This window comes from Tenrec ecaudatus, chromosome 3 (genome assembly GCF_050624435.1).
Source record: "Tenrec ecaudatus isolate mTenEca1 chromosome 3, mTenEca1.hap1, whole genome shotgun sequence".
Lineage (NCBI taxonomy): Eukaryota > Metazoa > Chordata > Mammalia > Afrosoricida > Tenrecidae > Tenrec > Tenrec ecaudatus.
The window spans coordinates 144,819,505-144,826,658 of NC_134532.1; the positions used below are offsets into that span (position 1 = coordinate 144,819,505).

Genomic DNA, 7,154 nt, shown 5'->3' on the forward strand with positions numbered 1-7,154 from the left:
AGGTAATATTTTAATAAGGCTACTAATTTCAGTTTAGGAATTTACTTGTGAATATAAATTTAGTCATATATTTTTCCTAGTGATCAGAGGCTGTTTTTGTCTGCCTAGTATCCTCTCCTGTCGCTGTCTTCTGATGTATCTTTAAATGTTCCAAGCCATTGAAAATATTCACACCAAAGCATATATGAATGAAAAGGCAGAGCTCACAGGAATAATTGAACCGACCACAATTATAACAAACCCTACTGTATATCAAACAATGATAGGGCAAGTGCCCGTTGCAACCGAGAAAGGAAGACTCCGGTTCAGTCTTAGGCCAATAGTAATTCAGAATTCCAATAGCAAGGCCCTTTTATTTCCACTCCCTTTTTCCAAATCTGAAAGTCAGACAGTATTTTCCTGCCACTACCTGGCACAGAAGACAAAAATATGAAGTGCATACATTAAAGAACAAATCCCTTAACCAACTTTTATTTCTCAAAACATAGCAACAGCAAGTTCATTTAAAATAAGATTGAACTTCTCAGTGAAGAAATGAACACTGCAAACCCACTTTTCACTTTAGAAGTGCACCACCAAAATAGTGTTTGAAGTGCTTTAAAAATATCACAGTGGCATGTGCTTTCCACAAATGTTTCTCTTTGTTTTTGAAAAAGATTATTGCTTAAATATCACTTCTCTTTTATTTTGCACAAAATCAAGTCTGTTTTGTCTATAAAAAAAATGAAAGACCAGTAATCTCCAAGAAATCATTTTGACCAGCATTAATGACTAGTTAGGTAGTTAATCGCCCCAGGCAAAGCCAGAGGCCATTAGGCTCTTGAGGGAGGAGAATGGGGTTGGGGAACTGTGGTTTACCAGTAATGAATTGTAGATGTTTATGAGAACTTCCTAAGAAAGGAGATGAAAGTTATTCTCTGTGATTCTGAGGGTTTATCTTTCTTTACATCCTCCACCCTAACGCACACACCTTTTTGAATAAACAGGAGAAAAAACACTACTATTCTTTTTACAAAGCAAGGTAGAGTATAAATTAATAAAACAGGGGCACCCAGGAGACCAATTAAAATCTTTTCAAAGCTTGAGCTATATAACTAAGAACCACTTAAAAAACAAACAACAAAAAGCTCAGTCTAACACATTAGTTGATTGTTGGCGAATTGAAACTCAATCATGAGATCATAAGGGTTTGGGGTAGCTTTTCTCCTTTTTTTTTTTTTTTTTAGTTTTTAATCCTATCTCAATAAAGGTAAATACATAAGGATTATAAATAAGCCAAATCTGAAGTAATATAAACGGGGGGGAACTCAAGAGGGTCAGGAGATAATGAAGATTATATCTCAATATTGGGATTATGATGTTAGTTCTTTATTTCAATAAAAGTGGATAGAGATCTTTCATATCAGGGACAGGGCTTAGCTGTAAGGACAAAGTAATCTTCTGGGAATTATGCATACAGGCTTGACATCATTTTTATTGGATGGCTGATGAACTGGAAAACTCTAGGATAGCCAGGCTTTAATTTGTAATCTTAATTTTCATATAAATCGGCACATATCAGGGGGCGGCAGTGGGGGAAGGGAGAGCCCATGATGCCTGCTAGCCTGGGGTAATAAGACAACCCTGAAGCACACGCGGCAGTCCTAACTCATCCGGTATCTGATTCTGTCTTTTCCTCTAGCCATCTGTCTCCCATCTTTACATCGATCATTTTAAGAAATTTACAGCCTGCAAATACGAGAGAAGCTAATGTTAGTGCAATCTTCCTTCCACCTCCCCTTGGAATGATCTATCGTAATCTGCTTATCAAAGACATGTACACTATAATGTAAAATAATTTAGTCTCGAGCCAGGAAAATGGCTGTAATTGTTTTACAAGCACACATTAGCATGGTTTTCTTCTTTCTTTTTCTTTCAGGTGCTATAAGGCAGGAGAAATACTTTCCCTTTATGAAATCTTATGATTTCATAACTTTCCCTTTATGAAATCATTACTTTCATTTTTCTGATGTGGAATCTCATATCCATGAGTAAATTTATCAAGCTAAAACATAATGGTGATTTATTTGGGCATACAGACACTGGGTCCATACATTTCCAATATCGAATGCAGATAAATTTCAAATTTATAAAAGAAGTAATGCTACTAACTAGAATAATTTAGAGATAATGCTATTAACTAGAATAATTTAGAGGTTAATCAATAAAATCAAATTTTCTCTTTAGACTGTGTTAGCCTCTCGCACTGTAATCTTTGCGCTCAATCTGGGTGCAAAACTATTCTACGCAAAGAACCTTTAGGTTGAATTGACCATAGAAAACAAGTACTATATTTGTGTTAGCCTGGGTAGACTAGAGAAACAAATTCACAGACACTCATATGTGTAGAGGAAAGAGATGTATATACAAGAGCAATTGAATATTGAGTAAATGTCTGAGCCCAGTCCAGATCAAGTCCATAAATCCAATGTAGTAGTCACCTAACCTGGTGTCAGTTTAAGGATTAAGAGTGTAGAGGTGGAGTCTAGGCTGTCAATCTGGAGATAGCCAATGAGACATCTGTGTGGGCATGGCCTTCTCCTGAGAATTCTGGGAAATCCAGTACTTCCTCCTTGAAGGCAGAAGATACCTCTTTCTCTGCTACTTCCTGGGAGACATTGCATAAGACAAGCCACATGGATACAACCAGACCTTGGAAGCAAGAGAAACCACAGAGAGACCCCTGCCAGCGCTGAGATATTTCCAATGACACTGGATCCAAAGACTTTCTACCCACTGGCCTTTGGTCTTCTGCATTCGGCATGATTGCATGTGTTTTATGAGTCTGAAGAGGACTTTATAGATTGAATAGGAAATATGGGCTAATATTGAATTTATGGACTTGATCTGAACTGGACTGGGATGTTTTCTCAATGTCCAATTGCTCTTGTATATAAATCTCTTTCTTATATACATATGTATGTCCATATATTTGCTTCTCTAGTTTCCCTAGACTAACACATCTAATATTGCCCCAATATGCCAATCTATAAAGTCCACTTCAGATTCACGAAATACATGCAGTGATGCTGAATGCAGAAGGATCACAGGCCAGTGGGTTGGAAGTTTTTTTAACCAGTGGCGTTGTAAGCATCTCAGCGCTGGCAGGGATCACTGTGTGGCTTATCTGGCTCCAGAGGTCTGGTTGCATCAGGGTAGGTACATGTGCCTGCTCCAGTTCACAGGGCATAGCGCCATGTGTCTGGTCAGTAGAGTGTCTCCCAGAGAGTGAGCAGAGAGAGAGAAGTGTCTCCCGCCTCCAAGGAGGAACATACAGGAGTTCCCAGAATTCTCAGGAGAAGGCCACGCCCATTTAGAGGCCTCATTGGCTATGATCCAATTGATAAACTAGACTCCGCCCCTTCACTCTTAATCCTCTCAAGTCCCAAATTGACACCAGATTATGCAAGTACCACAATATTGTCTTTGCAACTCTCATATTATACCTAGAGAAAATGGTATGGTTGAAGCATAACCTAACTTTCTCAAACTTCATGAAGGGAAGAGAAATCACCAGCGGCATCAGTTTAAGGTTGATTCCTGTGAATAGGAGGTCAGACACACTGTCACTTTTTTTTAAAGTTTAACTAATTTTGACACCACTGCCCTCCATAAAGCACTTTTTACTTCTTTGCTGGGGTTGGCCATTTGTTATAGTGGCCACACAGAGACCATGCGCCCAGTTTATTGGATTTACTAGGGAAGTCATAAATTACAAATCATGTTCAGGACTGCACATGATGCAGTTCTTCTATCAGAAGAACCTTTCTTGTCAGTGCACAGGCGGGTCTCCCTATGGCCCTCAGGCCCACTCCCTGGTCACTGCTCTGCTCAGGAAATTTTCACAAAGCTTGTTTAGCTTTGCCAACAAGTGTCCAAAGGCACCTCATTCTGCTAGCAAGCCTCTTGTGAGCAGGCATTTAAACTTCTCTCTCCCTGAGCTGCAAGGACTGCCATTCTGGCTGTTGATCATCTACTGGTTTCCTGCCAGTATCTGAGCTCTTCTGCAGCTCTTTCTGGTGGTCATTCGGTCTCCTGGGCACAGAAGGTCCTCTTCAAGATTCCCGAGTCCAAAAGGCACACTCCATTGCAACCTCCTCTTCTTGGTAGTTACAAGGACCCCCCTCAGTTTTGGAATTAGCTCCCTTTTAAACCTAGCTGGATGGCAAAACTGACAAATCTCCGTGTTAAGGTTCTATATAGCTTGTTTGCATGAACCCACTTCTTCCAGGGGACCTTATTTTCATTAGTAGCAAGCAACCCAACCCCCATGGTCAACCACAGCACTTCATTTTAATAATCCAACCAGGTCATTTGGGGAGAGTTATAAGATATAGCTAAAAGTAATTCATTGCAAGGCAACACATAATACAATTTTCTTCCCAAACAAGCAATTGTGGCTCCGTGGATTTGGAGGTCCTTAATCAAGGAATTCATTACAGCTGCAGTAAATTGCTATCTGGATCTCCCTATGACCATGTTTGATTCCTTATGCCTAGTAAACAAGATGACTGATGCCAGAGGAAAATTTGGTTGTTACTATACAGTGGGATAAAGAAAACTATGCCTGGACTCCATGAGGTTTCATCAAGGCAAGCTTCTTTTTTTTTCTTAATTAAAAAAAAAATTTTATTGGGGGCTCATACAACTCTTATCACAATCTATATGTACATCCATTGTGTCAGGCACTTTTGTACATTTGTTTCCCTTATCATTCTTAATACATTTGCTTTCTACTTGAGGCCTTGGTATCAACACCTCATTTTTCCCCGCCCTCCCCACTTCCCCCTCCCCCATAAATCCTTGATAATATATAAATTGTTATTATTATTTTGTCATGTCTTAGACTGTCCAATGTCTCCCTTTGCCCACTTTTATGTTGTCCGCCCCCCAGGGACAGGGTTATATGTAGATCCTTGTCATCGGTTCCCCCTTTCTACCACACCTTCCCTCCATCCTTCCGGTATCGCCACTGTCACCACTGGTCCTGAGGAGTTCATCTCTCCTGGATTCCCTGTGTTTCCAGTTCTAATACATAAAAAAGTGTTTCTCCAAGTTCCCACTTGCACAGGTTTATTCCAAATAATATAGGATTAAACATGACTCTGTGATCAGTGGATGACTGCAAATGTGTTCTCTCAGAATTGCACTTGTTCGAATGTCGTTGGGCGCCCTAACAAAAACATAAAAATTAATCCATCAGACCAGTGACATCCGAGGGGATCTGCTAAGTCAGTTATATTCAAGGCCAGACCATCAGCTCAAAGGTTAAAGTAACTGCTGTTTAGGTGAGAGGGTAATCTTGATAGGTTTTTTGAAGGACACAGGACCATCATAGTGTCTTCTTAAAAAGAATAGTCAAAAAGTACACAACTGAATGGGAGAAGGAAAGGCCAGGACAGGTGCACTGAGGAAAACGTCCCTCTCTTGAGGCACCTTTTCCTTCTTGGGTTGTAAGGACTGTCCTCTGAGAATTGTATGGGGAACCTTACAGATCCACCCTGTACCTTTGACCTAGTCTCATTAGGCCTTGTGCTTTTCAAAACTGTTGTTTTGATGTGTAAATTAAAGGGAGGAGAATGCTTTGGGAAAGAGGGAGATGGAAATACTACTTTCAGCAGCATTTAGACCTAGCTCGAGGAGATGTTAAAAATATAACATCTTCACATGTAGATATTTTTGTTTAATGAAAGTTTCTATGATTTTGTAGCCATACATTTTGACGTACCCTCCTACCCCTTGTTTCGGAATAGTAGCCCCAAACGTGCAGTTCCTTAACCATTCTGATCCGATGAGTGCGGAGGATTGGGTCACCCTAACAGCTACAGAGCCAAAGCAGCTGAGAATGGACAGAGGGAAGAGGAGGCTACAGAGTATGTAGATGCTGATAAGGCTAAGACATCCTCATCATCGGGACCAGGGAATGCTAGTTCTTACAGATTACATTAACTTCCTTGCCTTTTAATTTCTTGTTGGCAAAAGTCAATCCATTCCCTCTCTAACTCCCCCTCCCAACCAGCATTTGGGAACATGATTTTTTTCTGTTAGTTCCATAACTCTTGTCAAGTAAACGGTCTCCCATGGTTGCTTCCCTTTTTTCATATAAGAGTAATAGTCCTCTGACCTGTTTGGGTAAGTGCCAGGAGTCATCATGGCTTCATGCTCTCGTCACCCCACCCACTGTTGATCTCTGAGTCTGTCCCCGTGCCTTTGTAAACAAACTCAATCAGCTAGCTTAAAGGACTATTTTTGTTTTTTGTTTTCGCCATATTGGAGCCTGTGGAGGCCTGCTGGGAACAGGACTTCTAGACGGCAAATATGTCTGGAAGGCTGTGGTCCAAGGCCATCTTTGCTGGCTATAAACGGGGTCTACGGAACCAGAGGGAGCACACGGCTTTTCTCAAAATTGAAGGTGTTTATGCCCAAGATGAAACGGAATTTTATTTAGGCAAGAGATGTGCTTATGTGTACAAAGCAAAGAACAACACAGTGACTCCTGGCGGCAAACCTAACAAAACCAGAGTCATCTGGGGAAAGGTAACTCCTGCCCATGGAAACAGTGGCATGGTTCTGGCCAAATTCTGGAGCAACCTGCCTGCTAAGGCTATTGGACACAGAATCCGTGTGATGCTGTACCCCTCAAGAATTTAAACTTAAAATTAAATAAATAAAATTGTGCATTTGTTAAAAAAAAGGACTATTTTTGATTGTGCCATCTGTTTTCTGACAGCACCAACATCAATATACTTTCATACTTCTAAACATCCTATATCTGTGTTACTTTATCAGCCTTAAATAATGTCTTTGTCCATGCTGTGGAAATGACATGGGGGTCACATCTGGCTTTCTTCAGTAACACACGGGGAGAGGAAAGGCTAACTTCACATCTGCTCAGGGATGACTCCTACAAGGCAGAGGTCAGATGTGCCTCTTGCCTCCATTTTTCTATATAATATTCGGCCACCAACTTCCCTCCCCATAGTATTCTACTAGTCTGCTGGGAAAGTAGTTCATTACAGCGGCCACACAGAACTCACAGACAACGTTCATGCTGATGAGGTGTATTAAGGAAAGCTAACAGTATTTTAAATGTGAAGGAAACACTTCTTTTATCC

At 40.6% G+C, this 7,154-nt stretch overlaps 1 pseudogene; it reads left to right on the top strand.

The window, feature by feature from the left end:
- The first annotated feature begins 6,292 nt into the window (after positions 1–6,292).
- LOC142443600 (large ribosomal subunit protein eL33 pseudogene) lies at positions 6,293–6,733 on the top strand (annotated as a pseudogene).
- The last annotated feature ends 421 nt before the right edge of the window (positions 6,734–7,154 follow it).